Source organism: Elephas maximus, chromosome 5 (assembly GCF_024166365.1).
Source record: "Elephas maximus indicus isolate mEleMax1 chromosome 5, mEleMax1 primary haplotype, whole genome shotgun sequence".
Lineage (NCBI taxonomy): Eukaryota > Metazoa > Chordata > Mammalia > Proboscidea > Elephantidae > Elephas > Elephas maximus.
In genome coordinates, this window is record NC_064823.1 from 37,940,986 (window position 1) to 37,960,136 (window position 19,151).

General features: G+C 37.4%; 1 protein-coding gene across 1 annotated transcript in view; it reads left to right on the plus strand.

Moving 5' to 3' along the window:
• Positions 1 to 19,151, plus strand: part of ZGRF1 (zinc finger GRF-type containing 1) — a 99,843-nt gene that overhangs the window by 32,568 nt on the left and 48,124 nt on the right. The window lies entirely within an intron of this gene.

Consider the following 19,151-nt stretch of genomic DNA (forward strand, 5'->3'; position numbering starts at 1 on the left):
ACTATCTAAACCCTGTTGCCATGGAGCTGAATTCCGATTATAGCTACCCTGTCGGACAGAGTAGAATTGCCTCATTGGGTTTCCAAGGCTGTACTCTTTACTACCACATCTCTCTGCCATGGAGTAGCTGGCAGATTAGAACCTCCAGCCTTTCAGTTAGCAGCCAAGCACTTTAGCCACTGTGTCATCAGGGCTCCTTAGAAGTATCTAGTCCACATCAAAAAGTGATAGAGACAACAGCATATAGATGGTTGCTTTTTGTAAATAGTGATGCTGTTCCTAAAGCCCAGCAGACCTCTGAGAGAGATCTACCTGGCAGCATAGAAGACAAGGCACCTATTTGCTTGTGGGTCATATGCATTCCCCATCAAACAAAACAAATATTCAGAGTCTTTAACAGTTGAGACTTGTTTAAATTGAAATGTATACATTTTTAATTTCAGAAGAATGTTTTCAACAAAAGTCGTATGTTAGGAGCATTTTGGATTTGATTTTCCTTTCAAATCTAGAATCTTCATTTTAAAATAGGAGCATGTTCAGATGATAAATTATTGCCATTTGGTTAATCCATCCCTTGGAAATACGTTAATCCTTTATGTACATTCCTTTGGCTGTATTGGCAATCTTATTTTTCCATATTGTGGGTAAGTTTTGTCACCTAGTGTGGAGTAAAAATCCTAGAACCCTCAAGGGGGCAGCAGAGAAAACTATTTGAAATGTGAGAACAGATGGAGTCTCTGCCTGGATGAAAGAACTTTTCTGAGGGTACATAGCCTGCACTGGAGTCACGCTCATGCTTCTTATATGCTAAGCACCATGTTAAATATAAGTAATAACAAAACAAAAACATCTCTGCCCTTAAGGAGCTTACACTACAGTGTGTATACAGATACAAGTAGATTTCATTGGAGTGCAATGTAATAAGTGCATAATAGAAAGTTGTGTAACAGTGGAAACATAAAGAAGCAACCAAATCTTTCTGGCTTTATTAGTCCATTATTACTTTATTCATTCCTATGCACATAGTAAAATAATTCATACTTGTTAATGTTGAACTTGAATGCACTTAAATCAATACACTCTAAAAATTTTACTCTTAGCATTTGTTTTAGGGTTCCTGGTTTTCAGCATTACTTCTATTAAATATTTACAGTAGATAATATTTAATAGAAAGCTGAATTATGTATTACTGTTTATGTATATACATTGTGAATGTATATGCCAATATGTCCTTATGTAGTTCTCATTTTTAATTATTTACCTGTAGCTTGTTGAGTTTCAAGGGCACCAAGTGAAAGGATCAGCTACTAGTGCTGTGATGGTCAGAGGACACAGCTCACAGCTAGGATGCAGTCTGTTTCCAGATAGCATTGAGCATGAAAACTTCATGACAGACTCTTGTTTTCCAACTTCAAATTGCATGCAGATTGACTTCTTGCAGGTGAAAGTAATTCTTATAGTTATATCTTGCTCAATCACATATACACTCTAAAGAGAGTATAATTAGCTAAATCTTTATATGGTTATAAGTTAAAAAGAAGTCCAGTATATTCAAAAGAAGCATAATGTCTTAGATCAAGCTATGTAACACAAAAATATTTTATTTAAAGTACTTTCTGTTGTGATCATCCTTCATTTTTGCATAATGCTGACTTTCGCATAATGACCTGGTCTTTGGAACCGGAGTGGGTATACTCATTGTCAGTTGCATGTTTTCCAAATATCTTCCTCCACTCTGGCTATCTTTTCGCTTTTAATGGTGTCTTTAGTTAAATAAGAGTTTATAATTTTTTTTTAATTATTTTTATTGTGCTTTAAGTGAAAGTTTACAAATCAAGTCAGTCTCTCACACAAAAACCCATATACACCGTGCTACACACTCCCAATTACTCTCCCGCTAATGAGACAGCCCACTATCTCCCTCCACTCTTTTTCATGTCCATTTAGCCAGCTTCTAATCCCCTCTACCCTCTCATCTCCCCTCCAGGCAGGAGATCCCAACATAGTCTCCAGTGTCCACCTGATCCAAGAAGCTCACTCCTCACCAGCATCCCTCTCCAACCCATTGTCCAGTCCAATCCATGTCTGAAGAGTTGGCTTCGGAAATGGTTCCTGTCCTGGGCCAACAGAAGGTCTGGGGGCTGTGACCACCGGGATCCTTCTAGTCTCAGTCAGACCATTAAGTCTAGTCTTATGAGAATTTGGGGTCTGCATCCCACTGCCCTCCTGCTCCCTCAGGGGTTCTCTGTTATGTTCCCTGTCAGGGCAGTCATCGGTTGTAGCCCGGCACCATCTAGTTCTTCTGGTCTCAGGATGATGTAGTCTCTGGTTCATGTGGCCCTTTCTGTCATTTGGGCTCGTAATCGCCTTATATCGTTGGTGTTCTTCATTCTCCTTTGATGCAGGTGGGTTGAGCCCAACTGATGCATCTTAGATGGCTGCTTGCTAGCGTTTAAGACCCCAGATGCCGCTCTTGAAAGTGGGATGCAGAATGTTTTCTTAATAGATTTTATTATGCAAATTGACTTAGATGTCCCCTGAAACCATGGTCCCCAGACCCCTGCCCCTGCTATGCTGGCCTTCGAAGCATTCAGTTTATTCAGGAAACTTCTTTGCTTTTGGTTTAGTCCAATTGTGCTGACCTCCCCTGTATTGTGTGCTGTCTTTCCCTTCACCTAAAGTAGTTCTTATCTACTATCTAATTAGTGAATGCCCCTCTCTCACCCTCCCCCCCCTTCTCGTAACCACAAAAGGATGTTTTCTTCTCAGGTTAAACTATTTCTCAAGTCCTTATGATAGTGCTCTTATACAATATATGTCCCTTTGCAACTGACTAATTTTACTCAGCATAATGCCTTCCAGGTTCCTCCATGTTATGAAATGTTTCACAGATTCCTCACTGTTCTTTATTGATGCATAGTATTCTGTTGTGTGAATATACCATAATTTATTTATCCGTTCATCCGTTGATGGGCACCTTGGTTGCTTCCATCTTTTTGCTATTGTAAACAGTGCTCCAGTAAACATGGGTGTGCATATATCTGTTCATGTAAAGGCTTTTATTTCTCTAGGATATATTCCAAGGAGTAGGATTGCTGGATCGTATGGTAGTTCTATTTCTAGCTTTTCAGGGAAGTGCCAAATTGATTTCCAAAGTGGTTGTACCATTTTACATTTCCACCAGCAGTGTATAAGTGTTCCAATCTATCCACAGCCTCTCCAACAGTGATTATTTTGTGTTTTTTGGATTAATACCAGCCTTGTTGGAGTGAGATGAAATCTCATTGTAGTTTTGATCTGCATTTCTCCAGTGGCTAATGATCGTGAACATTTCCTCATATATCTGTTAGCTACCTGAATGTCTTCTTTAGTGAAGTGTCTATTCATATCTTTTGCCCATTTTTTAATTGGGTTATTTGTCTCTTTGCAGTTGAGTTTTTGCAGTATCATGTAGATTTTAGAGATCAGGCGCTGATCAGAAATGTCATAGCTAAAACCTTTTTCCCAGTCTGTAGGTAGTCTTTTTACTCTTTTGGTGAAGTCTTTGGATGAACATAGATGCTTGATTTTTAGGAGCTCCCAATTATCTAGTTTTTCTTCTACATTCTTTATAATGTTTTGTATACTGTTTATGCCATGTATTAGGGTTCCTAACATTGTCCCTATTTTTTCTTTCATGATCCTTATCGTTTTAGATTTTATATTTAGGTCTTTGATCCATTTTGAGTTAGTTTTTGTGCGTGGAGTGAAGTATAGGTCTTGTTTCATTTTTTTGTAGATGGATATCCAGTTATGCCAGCAAGATTTGTTAAAAAAGACTGCCTTTTCCCCATTTAACTGTTTTGGGGCCTTTGTCAAATATCAACTGCTCATATGTGGATGGATTTATGCCTGGATTCTCAATTCTGTTGCATTGGTCCATGTATCTGTTGTTGTACCAGTACCAAGCTGTTTTGACTACTGTGGTGGTATAGTAAGTTCTAAAGTCAGGTAAAGTAAGGCCTCCCACTTTGTTCTTCTTTTTCAGTAATGCCTTATTTATCCGGGGCCTCTTTCTCTTCCATATGAAGTTGGTGATTTGTTTCTCCATCTCATTAAAGAATGTGGTTGGGATTTGGATCAGAATTGCATTAAATGTATAGATCGCTTTTGGTAGAATAGACATTTTTATAATGTTAAGTCTTCCTATCCACGAGCAAGGTATGTTCTTCCACTTATGTAAGCCTCTTTTGGTTTCTTGCAGAAGTGTACTGTAGTTTTCTTTGTATAAGTCTTTTACATCTCTGGTAAGATTTATTCCTAAGTATTTTATCTTCTTGGGGGCTACTGTAAATGGCATTGATTTGTTGATTTCCTCTTTGATGTTCTTTTTATTGGTGTAGAGGAATCCAGCTGATTTTTGTATGTTTATTTTGTATCCCGATACTCTGCTGAACTCTTCTATTAGTTTCAGTAGTTTTCTGGAGCATTCCTTAGGGTTTTCTGTGTATAAGATCATGTCATCTGTAAATAGAGATACTTTTACTTCTTCCTTGCCAATCTGGATGCCCTTTATTTCTTTATCTAACCTAATTGCTCTGGTTAGGACTTGCAGCTCAATGTTGAATAAGAGTGGTGATAAAGGGCATCCTTGTTTGGTTCCCGATCTCAAAGGGAATGTTTTCAGGTTCTCTCCATTTAGGGTGGTACTGGCTGTTGGCTTTGTACAAATGCCCTTTATTTTGTTGAGGAATTTTCCTTCTATTCCTATTTTGCTGAGAGTTTTTATCATGAATGAGTGTTGAACTTTGTCAAATGCCTTTTCTGCATCAATCGCTAAAATCATGTGATTCTTTTCTTTTGTTTTATTTGGTGGATTACATTAATTGTTTTTCTAATGTTGAACCATCCCTGCATACCTGGTATGAATCCCACTTGGTCATGGTGAATTATTTTTTTGATATGTTGTTGAATTCTATTGGCTAGAATTTTGTTGAGGATTTTTGCACTTATATTCATGAGGGATATAGGTCTATAATTTTCTTTTCTTGTGGTGTCTTTACCTGGTGTTGGTATCAGGGATATGGTGGCTTCATAGAAAGAGTTTGGTAATAGTCTGTCTTTTCTATGCTCTGAAATACTTTTAGTAGTAGTGGTGTTAACTCTTATCTGAAAGTTTGGTAGAACTCTGCAGTGAAGCCATCCAGACCAGGGCTTTTTTTTTGTTGGGAGTTTGTTGATTACGTTTTCAATGTCTTCTTTTGTTATGGGTCTATTTAGTTGTTCTATCTCTGTTTGTGTTAGTTTAGGTAGGTAGTGTGTTTCTAGGAATTCATCCATTTCTTCTAGGTTTTCAAATTAGTTTGAGTATAGTTTTTCATTGTAGTCTGATATGATTCTTTTAATTTCAGTAGGGTCTGTTGTAATATCACCCCTCTCATTTCTTATTCGGGTTATTTGCTTCCTCTCCTGTTTTTTCTTTCGTCAGTTTGGCCAGTGGTTTATCAATTTTGTTGATTTTTTCAAAGAACCAGCTTTTGGTCTTATTAATTCTTTCAATTGTTTTTCTGTTTTCTATTTCATTTAGTTCAGCTCTAATTTTTATTATTTGTTTTCTTCTGGTGTCTGTTGGTTTCATTTGTTGCTCTCTTTCTATTTGTTCAAGTTGTAGGGATAGTTCTTTTATTTTGGCCCTTTCTTCTTTTTGGATGTGTGCGTTTATTGATATAAACTGACCTCTGAGAACCACTTTTGCTGTGTCCCAAAAGTTCTGATAGGAAGTGTTTCCATTCTCATTGGGTTGTATGAATTTCTTTATTCCGTCCTTATTGTCTTCTATAATCCCAGTGTTTTTTGAGCAGGGTATTTTTCAGTTTCCAAGTGTTTGGTTTCTTTTCCCTGCTTTTCCTGTTATCGATTTCCACTTTTATGGCCTTATGATCAGAGAAGATGCTTTGTAATATTTTATTTTTTAGATTCTGCTAAGGCTTGCTTTATGGCCTAATGTGTGGTCTATTCTAGAGAATGTTCCATGTGCACTGGAACAGAAAGTATAGTTGGTTGCTGTTGGGTGGAGTGTTCTGTATACGTCTATGAGGTCAAGTTGGTTAATAGTGGCATTTAGATCTTCCGTGTCTTTATTGAGCTTCTTTCGGGATGTCCTGTCCTTCACCAAAAGTGGTGTGTTGAAGTCTCCTACTGTTATTGTGGAGCTGTCTATCTCACTTTTCAATGCTGATGGAGTTCGTTTTATGTATCTTGCAGCCCTGTCATTGGGTGCATAAATATTTAATATGGTTATATCTTCTTGGTGTGTTGTCCCTTTAATCATTATATAGTGTCCTTCCTTATGCTTTATGATGGATTTAACTTTAAAGTCTATTTTGTCAGAAATTAATATCGCCACTCCTGCTCTTTTTTGATTGTTGTTTGCTTGATATATTTTTTTTCCATCCTTTGAGTTTTAGTTTGTTTGTGTCTCTAAGTCTAAGGTGTGTCTCTTGTAGGCAGTGTATAGATGGAGCTTGTTTTTTAATCCATTCTGCCACTGTCCGTCTCTTTATTGGTGCATTTAGTCCATTTACATTCAGGGTAATTATGGATAGGTATGAATTTAGTGCTATCATTTTGATGTCTTTTTTTGTGTGTTGTTGACACTTTCTTTTTCCCACTTGATTTTATGTGCTGAGTAGATTTTCTTTGTATATTGTCCTTTCCTTATATTTGTTTTTATTGATTTTGTTTCTGCTGAGTCTGTATTTTTCCCTTGTATTTTATTTTGATGAGTAGGATAGTTTTTCTCCTTTGTGGCTACCTTATTATTTACCCCTATTTTTCTAAACTTAAAAGTAACTTTTATTTCTTTGTATCGCCATATCTTCCTCTCCATATGGAAGGTGTATTATTACATTTCTTAGTCCCTCTTTATTATTTAAATGTTGTCTTCTTTTATATAGTAACATTGCTGTTACCCTGTTTGGGGCTTTTTTTTTTTTAATAATCTTGCTTTGTGTTTTTGGATTCCCCTATCTGGGTTGACTTCTGTTTGCTCTGCCCAGTGTTCTAATGTTGGGTTGATAGCTGATATTATTGATTTCCTAGCCAAAGAACTCCCTTTAGTATTTCTTGTAGTTTTGGTTTGGTTTTTATGATTTCCCTAAACTTGTGTTTATCTGGAAATGTCTTAATTTCACCTTCACATTTAAGAGACAGTTTTGCTGGATATATGATTCTTGGCAGGCAATTTTTTTCCTTCAATTTTTTTAATATGTCATCCCATTGCCTTCTTGCCTGCATGGTTTCTGCTGAGTAGTCCAAGCTTATTCTTATTGGCTCTCCTTTGTGGGTGACTTTTCGTTTATCCCTCGCTGCTCTTATAATTCTCTCTTTATCTTTGGTTTTGGCAAGTTTGATTATAATATGTCTTGGTGACTTTCTTTTAACATCTACCTTACGTGGAGTTCGATGAGCATCTTGGATAGATATCTTCTCATCTTTCACAATATCAGGGAAGTTTTCTGCCAACAAATCTTCAACAATTTTCTCTGTATTTTCTGTTATCCCTCCCTGTTCTGGTACTCCAGTGACTCGTAGGCTATTTCTCTTGATAAAGTCCCACATGATTCTTAAGTTTTCTTCATTTTTTCAAGTTCTTTTTTCTGATTTTTCTTCAAATATATTAGTGCCAAGTGATTTACCTTCGAGTTCAGAAATTCTAGCTTCTACTTGCTCAGTTCTACTCTTCTGACTTTCTATTGAGTTGTCTAATTCTGTAATTTTATTGTTAATCTTCTGAATTTCTGATTGCTGTCTATTTATTTTTCCAGCTTGTTAAACTTCTTATTATGTTCCTGAATAATCTTTCTAATTTCTTCAGTTGCTTTATCTGTGTGTTCCTTGGCTTGTTCTGCATATTGCCTTATTTCTTTCCTGATGTCTTGAAGGGTTCTGATATTAAACTTTTGTGTTCTGCATCAGGTAATTCCAGGAATGCACTTTCATCTAGAAGATCCCTGGGTTCTTTGTTTTGAGAGCCTGTTGAGGTGATCATGGTCTGTTTGTTTATGTGGCCTGATGTTGACTGTTGTCTCTGAGCCATCTGTAAGTTATTGTATTAGTTTATGCTTGCTTACTGTGTCATAGCTGCTTGCTTCGTTTTGTTTTGATATATCCCTATGGGTTGCTTGAGTGAGCTAGCTTGATTATTTTTGCCTTTGGAGCTCTGGTGTCCTGTCCCCAGCTGGCTAGAGGTGTTATCAGGTATATGAGTCTAGGATTCCATTAAGTTTTCTTGTATGAATTCAGCTCAGGTTTCCAGGTAGCTGATATCAAGTGTGTCGTACAGGCTCTGTCCTACAGTCTTGGGGGGCAGGGTTTTTGGCATAGATACCTGTATCTGATTGCAGCAGGGGGTCACGCTCTGAACAAGGCAGGGGGCTGAGAACCGAACCCCAAGTGTCTCTGAGGAAAATATATCTCTGTTCCCTAGAGTGTGCTGGTGGGTGGACTCTGCAGATGGACCATGGGCACCCAAAGATTTTTTTGTAAGGACTGGGAGGTACCAGTTATCCCTGGGCCCCTGTTGCAGGTGGCTGCGCTATCCAAGTGGGGCCACCAGTCCTTAGGTCCCTGTTGTGGGTAGGTGAGGACCTTGTTTAATAGGCAAAGCAATGTCAAACATCAAACACCTACCTCTCCCCTGCACAGCTGAAATGGTTGGAGTCTGCCAACAAGGGCCTGTTCTCCCAAAATAGGCCCACACAGGTCCATGCAGAAGGGAAAGGTGCTCAAGGTCCACGGACGGTCTATGCCTGGACAGAAGTTGCTTCGGTCCTGAGATCCCCCAGTTAATGGAGCCAGCAAATTATCTTTTCATCCAAGTGCAAATTTTTTCCTTCCCCAAGGTGGGGAGGATGGCTCTACGTGCTCACCAGGGTCTATCTCAGGCCCAGGGATTCAGCTGCTGAGGCCAGCTTGGGGGTGGGGGGGGGGCACGGTAAAATGTATGCACATACTTAGAATTTGCCGAGAGCGCCGTTCTCCTTAGGCTCCAGAGGTGTGAGTAGACTGTGCTGCTGGCTGCTTCTTCCTGAGGAAACTGCGCCCGAATGCTAGGACCAGCCTGCCGCGGCTCCGGGAATGGTTCCTGAGGGCTTTCCATGATTCATGTCTGGTAACTCCTCTCCGCTTCTGAATGGTCTCTTCCTTCCCCTGCAACTCAGTTCGTTTGTTAAGCTTACCTTTGATGCTCAGGGCTCTAAGCTTGTCGCAAATATACTCGTTTCACTTGTTTTTTTGGGTCTTTGTTGGAAAGAGGGCTCGCTGGAAAGTCTGTCTATTCTGCCATCTTGGCTCCGCCTCCAGAAGTTTATAATTTTTAATGTCATACAGTTATCCATTGTTTCTTTATGATTAGTACTTTTTTGTCTTCTCTAGGAAGTGTTTCTCTACCTCAAAGTCATAAAGATAGCTCATATTATCTTCTGGAAGCTTTCTTATTTTACCTTTCTATACTTCATCTGCAATTAGTCTTTATGTATTGAGATAGGGATAAAGTTTCATAATTTTCCCATGTGGATATCCAGTTGACTCAACAATCTTTATTGAAAAGGCTGTCTGTTCTTCATTACTTTGCATTGCCATAAATTAAGCATCTATATATTGTGGATCTGTTTCTCGTTTCTATCCTGATTCATTAGTCTGTAGTTTTAGAAGTCTCTTGTAAAGCATGTGTTTGCATGCATCTTTTAATCTTCCCACCTTATTCTTCTTAGTCATTTGCACTTCTGTATACATTTTTTTTTTTTTAGCTTATCAATTTCCACACATACACATAAACATGCTGGGAATCTGACTGGAATTTCATTACATTTATAGATCTTGGGGAGACTTGACATTTTTGTTTTGTTTTGTTTTATATATATATATTTTTTATTAACTTTTATTGAGCTTCAAGTGAACGTTTACAAATCAAGTCAGACTGTCACATATAAGTTAATATACATCTTACTCCTTACTCCCACTTGCTCTCCCCCAATGAGTCAGCCCTTCCAGTCTCTCCTTTCGTGAAAACTTTGGCAGCCTCCAACTCTCTCTATCCTCCCATCCCCCCTCCAGACAGGAGATGCCAACACAGTCTCAAGTGTCCACCTGATATTATTAGTTCACTCTTCATCAGCATCTCTCTCCCACCCACTGTCCAGTCCCTTTCATGTCTGATGAATTGTCTTCGGGGTTGGATCCCGTCCTGTGCCAACAGAAGGTTTGGGGACCATGACCACCGGGATTCCTCTAGTCATGTCTAGACCATTAAGTATGGTCTTTTTATGAGAATTTGGGGTCTGCATCCCACTTATCTCCTGCTCCCTCAGGGATTCTCTATTGTGCTCCCTGTCAGGGCAGTCATCGGTTGTGGCCGGGCACCAACTAGATCTTCTGGTCTCAGAATAATGTATGTCTCTAGTTCATGTGGCCCTCTCTGTCTCTTGGGCTCTTAGTTGTCGTGTGACCTTGGTGTTCTTCATTCTCCTTTGCTCCAGGTGGGTTGAGACCAATTGATGCATCTTAGATGGCCGATTGTTAGCTTTTAAGACCCCAGACGCCGCATTTCAAAGTGGGATGCAGAATGTTTTCATAATAGAATTATTTTGCCAATTGACTTAGAAGTCCCCTTAACCATGGTTCCCGAACCCCCGCCCTTGCTCCGCTGACCTTTGAAGTATTCAGTTTATCCTGGAAGCTTCTTTGCTTTTGGTCCAGTCCAGTCCAGTTGAGCTGACCTTCCATGTATTGAGTGTTGTCCTTTCCTTCACCTAAAGCAGTTCTTTTCAGCTAATTAATCAGTAAAAAAACCCTCTCCTTCCCTCCCTCCCTCCCCTCCTCGTAACCACAAAAGTATGTGTTCTCCTCAGTTTATACTATTTCTCAAGATCTTATAATAGTGGTCTTATACAATATTTGTCCTTTTGCCTCTGACTGATTTCGCTCAGCATAATGCCTTCCAGGTTCCTCTATGTTATGAAATGTTTGACAGATTTGTCACTGTTCTTTATCGATGCGTAGTATTCCATTGTGTGAATATACCACAATTTATTTACCCATTCATCCGTAGATGGACACCTTGGTTGCTTCCAGCTTTTTGCTATTGTAAACAGAGCTGCAATAAACACGGGTGTGCATATATCTGTTTGTGTGAAGGCTCTTGTTTCTCTAGGGTATATTCCGAGGAGTAGGATTTCTGGGTTGTATGGTAGTTCTATTTCTAACTTTTTAAGATAACGCCAGATAGATTTCCAAAGTGGTTGTACCATTTTACATTCCCACCAGCAGTGTATGAGAGTTCCAATCTCTCCGCAGCCTCTCCAACATTTATTATTTTGTGTTTTTTGGATTAATGTCAGCCTTGTTGGTGTGAGATGGAATCTCATCGTAGTTTTAATTTGCATTTCTCTAATGGCTAATGATCGAGATAATTTTCTCATGTATCTGTTGGTTGCCTGAATATCTTCTTTAGTGAAGTGTGTGTTCATATCCTTTGCCCACTTCTTGATTGGGTTGTTTGTCTTTTTGTGGTTGAGTTTTGACAGAGTCATGTAGATTTTAGAGATCAGGTGCTGGTCGGAGATGTCATAGCTGAAAATTCTTTTCCAGTCTGTAGGTGGTCTTTTTACTCTTTTGGTTAAAAATAGTGGATTTATTGTTTTTTTTAGATAAGCATAGGTGTTTGATTTTTAGGAGCTCCCAGTTATCTGGTTTCTCTTCGTCATTTTTGGTAATGTTTTGTATTCTGTTTATGCCTTGTATTAGGGCTCCTAAGGTTGTCCCTATTTTTTCTTCCATGATCTTTATCGTTTTAGTCTTTATGTTTAGGTCTTTGATCCATTTGGAGTTAGTTTTTGTGCATGGTGTGAGGTATGGGTCCTGTTTCATTTTTTTTGCAAATGAATATCCAGTTATGCCAGCACCATTTGTTAAAAAGACTATCTTTTCCCCAATTAACTGACACTGGTCCTTTGTCAAATATCAGCTGCTCATACGTGGATGGATTTATATCTGGGTTCTCAATTCTGTTCCATTGGTCTATGTGTCTGTTGTTGTACCAGTACCAGGCTGTTTTGCCTACTGTGGCTGTATAATAGCTTCTGAAATCAGGTGGAGTGAGGCCTCCCACTTTCTTCTTCTTTTTCAGTAATGCTTTGCTTATCCGAGGCTTCTTTCCCTTCCATATGAAATTGGTGATTTGTTTCTCTATCACCTTAAAAAATGACATTGGAATTTGGATCGGAAGTGCATTGTATGTATAGATGGCTTTTGGTAGAATAGACATTTTTACTATGTTAAGTCTTCCTATCCATGGGCAAGGTATGTTTTTCCACTTAAGTAAGTCCTTTTGAATTTCTTGTAGTAGAGCTTTGTAGTTTTCTTTGTATAGGTCTTTTACATCGTTGGTAAGATTTATTCCTAAGTATTTTATCTTCTTGGGGGCTACTGTGAATGGTATTGATTTGGTTATTTCCTCTTCGATGTTCTTTTTGTTGATGTAGAGGAATCCAAGTGATTTTTGTATGTTTATTTTATAACCTGAGACTCTGCCAAACTCTTCTATTAGTTTCAGTAGTTTTCTGGAGGATTCCTTAGAGTTTTCTGTGTATAAGATCATGTCATCTGTAAATAGAGATAATTTTACTTCCTCCTTGCCAATCCGGATGCCTTTTATTTCTTTGTCTAGCCTAATTGCCCTGGCTAGGACTTCTAGCACAATGTTGAATAAGAGCGGGGATAAAGGGCATCCTTGTCTGGTTCCTGTTCTCAAGGGAAATGCTTTCAGGTTCTCTCCATTTGGAGTGATATTGGCTGTTGGCTTTGCATAGATGCCCTTTACTATGTTGAGGAATTTTCCTTCCATTCCTATTTTGGTGAGAGTTTTTATCATGAATGGGTGTTGGACTTTGTCAAATGCCTTTTCTGCATCAATTGGTAAGATCATGTGGTTTTTGTCTTTTGTTTTATTTATGTGGTGGATTACGTTAATGGTTTTTCTGATATTAAAGCAGCCTTGCATACCTGATATAAATCCCACTTGATCATGGTGAATTATTTTTTTGATATGTTGTTGAATTCTATTGGCTAGAATTTTGTTGAGGATTTTTGCATCTATGTTCATGAGGGATATAGGTCTGTAATTTTCTTTTTTTGTAATGTCTTTACCTGGTTTTGGTATCAGGGAGATGGTGGCTTCATAGAATGAGTTGGGTAGTATTCCGTCATTTTCTATGCTTTGAAATACCTTTAATAGTAGTGGTGTTAACTCTTCTCTGAAAGTTTGGTGGAACTCTGCAGTGAAGCCGTCCGGGCCAGGGCTTTTTTTTGTTGGGGGTTTTTTGATTACCGTTTCAATCTCTTTTTTTGTTATGGGTCTATTTAGTTGTTCTACTTCTGAATGTGTTAGTTTAGGTAGGTAGTGTTTTTCCAGGAATTCATCCATTTCTTCTAGGTTTTCAAATTTGTTAGAGTACAATTTTTCATAATAATCTGAAATGATTCTTTTAATTTCATTTGGTTCTGTTGTGATGTGGTCTTTCTCGTTTCTTATTCGGGTTTGTTTCCTTTCCTGTATTTCTTTAGTCAGTCTAGCCAATGGTTTATCAATTTTGTTAATTTTTTCAAAGAACCAGCTTTTGGCTTTGTTAATTCTTTCAATTGTTTTTCTGTTCTCTAATTCATTTAGTTCAGCTCTAATTTTTATTATTTGTTTTCTTCTGGTGCCTGATGGATTCTTTTGTTGCTCACTTTCTATTTGTTCAAGTTGTAGGGACAGTTCTCTGATTTTGGCTCTTTCTTCTTTTTGTATGTGTGCATTTATCGATATAAATTGGCCTCTGAGCACTGCTTTTGCTGTGTCCCAGAGGTTTTGATAGGAAGTATTTTCATTCTCTTTGCATTCTATGAATTTCCTTATTCCCTCCTTGATGTCTTCTATAACCCAGTCTTTTTTTCAGGAGGGTATTGTTCAGTTTCCAAGTATTTGATTTCTTTTCCCTAGTTTTTCTGTTATTGATTTCTAGTTTTATTGCCTTGTGGTCTGAGAAGATGCTTTGTAATATTTCGATGTTTTGGATTCTGCAAAGGTTTGTTTTATGACCTAATATGTGGTCTATTCTAGAGAATGTTCCATGTGCGCTAGAAAAAAAAGTATACTTTGCAGCAGTTGGGTTGAGAGTTCTGTATAAGTCAATGAGGTCAAGTTGGTTGATTGTTGTAATTAGGTCTTCCGTGTCTCTGTTGAGCTTCTTACTGGATGTCCTGTCCTTCTCCGAAAGTGGTGTGTTGAAGTCTCCTACTATAACTGTGGAGTGTCTATCTCACTTTTCAGTTCTGTTAAAATTTGATTTATGTATCTTGCAGCCCTGTTATTGGGTGCATAAATATTTAATATGGTTATGTCTTCCTGATCAATTGTCCCTTTTATCATTATGTAGTGTCCTTCTTTATCCTTTGTGGTGGATTTAAGTCTGAAGTCTATTTTGTCAGAAATTAATATTGCTACTCCTCTTCTTTTTTGCTTATTGTTTGCTTGATATATTTTTTTCCATCCTTTGAGTTTTAGTTTGTGTCTCTAAGTCTAAGGTGTGTCTCTTGTAGGCAGCATATAGATGGATCGTGTTTCTTTATCCAGCCCGAGACTCTCTGTCTCTTTATTGGTGCATTTAGTCCATTTACATTCAGCGTTATTATAGATAAATAAGTGTTTAGTGTTGTGATTTTGATGCCTTTTTATGTGTGTTGTTGACAATTTCATTTTTCCACATACTTTTTTGTGCTGAGGCGTTTTTCTTAGTAAATTGTGAGATCCTCATTTTCGTAGTGTTTGACTTTATGTTTGTTGAGTCGTTACATTTTTCTTGGCTTTTATCTTGAGTTATGGAGTTGTTATATCTCTTTGTGGTTACCTTATTATTTACCCCTATTTTTCTAAGTAAAAACCTAACTTGTGTTTTTCTATGTCGCTTTGTATCACTCTCCATCTGGCAGTTCTATGCCTCCTGTATTTAGTCCCTGTTTTTGATTATTGTGATCTTTTATATATTGACTTCAGTGATTCCCTGTTATGAGCATTTTTTTTTTTTTTAATTAATCTTGATTTGTTTTTGTGGTTTCCCTATTTGAATTGATATCAGGATGTTCTGTTTTGTGACCTTGTGTTGTGCTGGTATCTGATGTTATTGGTTTTCTGACCAAACAATATCCTTTAGTATTTCTTGTAGCTTTGGTTTGGTTTTTGCAAATTCTCTAAACTTGTGTTTATCTGTAAATATCTTAATTTTGCCTTCATATTTCAGAGAGAGTTTTGCTGGATATATGATCCTTGGCTGGCAGTTTTTCTCCTTCAGTGCTCTGTATATGTCGTTCCATTCCCTTCTTGCCTGCATGGTTTCTGCTGAGTCGTCTGAACTTATTCTTATTGATTCTCCCTTGAAGGAAACTTTTCTTTTCTCCCTGGCTGCTTTTAAAATTTTCTCTTTATCTTTGGTTTTGGGAAGTTTGATAATAATATGTCTTGGTGTTTTTCTTTTTGGATCAATCTTAAATGGGGTTCGATGTGCATCTTGGATAGATATCCTTTCGTCTTTCATGATGTCAGGGAAGTTTTGTGTCAGCAGATCTTCAACTATTTTCTGTGTGTTTTCTGTCCTCCCTCCCTGTTCTGGGACTCCAATCACCCACAAGTTATCCTTGTTGATAGAGTCCCACATGATTCTTAGGGTTTCTTCATTTTTTTAAATTCTTTTATCTGATTTTTTTTCAGCTATGTTGGTGTTAATTCCCTGGTCCTCCAGATGTCCCAGTCTGCATTCTAATTGCTCGAGTCTGCTCCTCTGACTTCCTATTGCGTTGTCTAACTCTGTAATTTTATTGTTAATGTTTTGGATTTCTTCATGCTGTCTCTCTATGGATTCTTGCAACTTATTAATTTTTCCACTATGTTCTTGAATAATCTTTTTGAGTTCTTCAACAGTTTTATCAGTGTGTTCCTTGGCTTTTTCTGCAGTTTGCCTTATTTCGTTTGTGATGTCTTGAAGCATTCTGTAAATTAGTTTTTTATATTGTGTATCTGATGATTCCAGAATTGTATCTTCATTTGGGAAAGATTTTGATTCTTTTGTTTGGGGGGTTGTAGAAGCTGTCATGGTGTGCTTCTTTATGTGGTTTGATATGGACTGCTGTCTCCGAGCCATCACTGGGAAACTAGTTTTTCCAGAAAATCCGCTGACTGGGATGCTGGCTCCAGGCTCCGAGAACAATCGCTGCTTCCCCGTATTTGTTTGTTCTCCGTCTCTAAATCTGTGTTTGTTGTTCAGGGTTCGTAGATTGTTATGCATGTGATCGATTCACTTGTTTTTCTGAGTATTTGTAGCAAGAGGGATCCGAGGTAGTGTCCACCTAGTCCGCCATCTTGTCCCCGCCTCCTTGACATTTTTACAATATTGATATATTTTCAATTTGGTAATATTTTTCTCCATATATTTCACTCTTCTTTAATTTCTTCTGATAATGTTTTATAATTTTGTTATAGAGATTCTCTACATATTATTTATGTATTTGATTTATAGGAGCTCTTTGCATATTAAGAAAATTAACTTTGTCATTTTCCCCAATTTATCAGTATTATGATTATGAGTTTTTAAAAATAAATTTTTAGTATTTATATAATAGATCTGTCAGTGTTTTTCTTCTGGAGCCCAGATCTCTTAATTCTTCATTTAATGCTTTTTATGTAATATATCTTGATGCTTTTATTAGATAGTATCACGGTTTTGCACTGTCTTTCAGAATAGCTAACGATTTCAGTGGCCATGTTAAGTAAAATAAGTTATTTCTGAATTCCCCTTTTATATTTTCACAGATTCCTATTATAGCTATATCATCAGTTTTTGATAAATCTATATTCAATGGTTTCTTATTATAAATGTGTTACTATTTTCACTGCTATGTGTTAATATTTTCAGTGCTAAGTCAGGTAGAATACTGTGAAACAATTCCTTTCCCGTATAATTTTTTTCTCAGTTTATAATTATCTTATTTTCCATTTGCTTAGTTTTCGTTGAGTATTGGGACTAAGTTTTTCCACACCCTCCAGAAACTTTATACTCTTCAATACAGTGTCCATACAAATATAGCTGATAATTTGTCAGTTCTATTTCTTTCTTAGGGACCTCTCTTTTGAGGTTCTCATTGATCTGCTCCAGTCTCTACTTTATAGTTGACATCTTGGGAATGCCCTTTCCTAGTTTGGGTTGTCTATATCCTGGTCACCATGTCTTTAGTTCTTGTGTTTTTATTTTATTTTAATTTTTATTGTGCTTTTAGTGAAAGATTACAAATCAAGTCAGTCTCTCATACAAAAATTTATATATACCTTGCTATATATTCCTAGTTGCTCTCTCCCTAATGAGACAGCACATTCCTTCTCTCCATCCTCTATTTCCGTGTCTATTCAGGCAGCTTCTAACCCCTCCTGCCGTCTCATCTCCCCTCCAGACAGGAGCTGTCCATATAGTCTCATGTGTCTACTTGATCCAAGAAGCTCACTCCTCACCAGTATCATTTTTTACTTCTTGTTTTCCTGGAGCACATCCTTGAGTAGCTCCTAAGAAAGGCAGCATGGGAGGTGTTCTCTTGTGGATTTTGCATGTCGCCATGAATTGGAATCGACTCAATGGCAATGGGTTTTTCTTACAGAATAAAATTAGATAAGATATAGAATTTTTATAAGATCTTCCTTTTCCTTTTGTAATATTTTATTGAGTTTTTGATGAAAATTTATATAACAAGCTAGGTTCCTATTTGACAGTTTCCACAGAAATTGTTCAGTGACAGTAGGTATGTTTATCCCAATGTCGCTATGAGTCGGAATTGACTTGTCCACAGTGGGTTTGGTTTGGCTTTTTGGTCAACATTCTCTCTTTTTCTTAATGGTTTCTACATGTACAATTTAGTGACATTGATTACATTCTTCAAGTTGTGCTATCATTCTTACTCTCCTTTTCTGAGTTGTTCCTCCCTCATTAACATAAACTCAGTGCCCTCTAAGGTTCCTATCTAATCTTTTGAGTTGCTGTTGTCAATCTGATCCCGTATATATAGTTCTTAAAAGAGCATAAGTCTCAAGGCAGACCTTTTTTGCTAGTTAAGCTAAACTATTGTTCCATTTTAAGATGATTTCAGGGGATATTTTTGGTTAAAGGTTTAAATATTATCTCAGAGCAATAGTTAAAGGGGTTCATTCATCCTCCGTCACTCTAGGAAGTCTGGGGTCCATCAGAAATTTAGATTCTGTTCTGCATTGTCCCCCTGCCTTTTTATTTTTTAGTTTAAATTTAGCAATACCTTCTCCCTCTAGAAGTGTTTAGCATATTTTCTTTATTCCTGGTATTCCAAAAGTTCACAGTGATGTGTCTTTTATATAAAATAATACACAGTATATATGCATATATGCATAGTATTGTCTTATTAATACTATGTACTGGGTGCTTAGTGGATCTTTCCATCTCTCAGGTACATTTCCACCAGTCCTATGAAACTTTTTGGAAACCCTGGTAGCCTAGTGGTTAAGTGCTACAGCTGCTAACCAAAAGGTCAGCAGTTCGAATCCTCCAGGCGCTCCTTGGAAACTCTATGAGGCAGTTCTACTCTGTCCTATAGGGTCGCTATGAGTCGGAATCAACTCGATGGCAGTGGGTTATGAAACTTTTTTTATTGCTTCTTTTGGTAACTTCTGCCCCACTCTTTTTTTTTTTTTTTTTCTCTTTCTGGACTGTCTGGCAGATGTTTTCAGCACTTGGTATCAGTGGCATCTGTGGCCTCCAATTCCTGAGTCTTCCCATGATTATTGGGGCAAATCAGTTTACTTCTTATTGGGCTTTTCCTGCAGTAGGTTTGACTTCTTCCTTACTGTTAAGTCTATGCCATTTTTCTATCCTCTTTATATTATGTATAATTCAGACTTACCATAGTTTCTTAGTTTCATCAAAGAGAGAGTTTGTGTCTATTTCTTATTTCCTGTGTTTTGTCCGTTTGTTTTATTTCTGATTATTTTCATATACGCCGGTTATGCTTATATATATATTTTTAATTTTGTTGTGTTCTAGGTGAAAGTTTATGGCACAAATGAG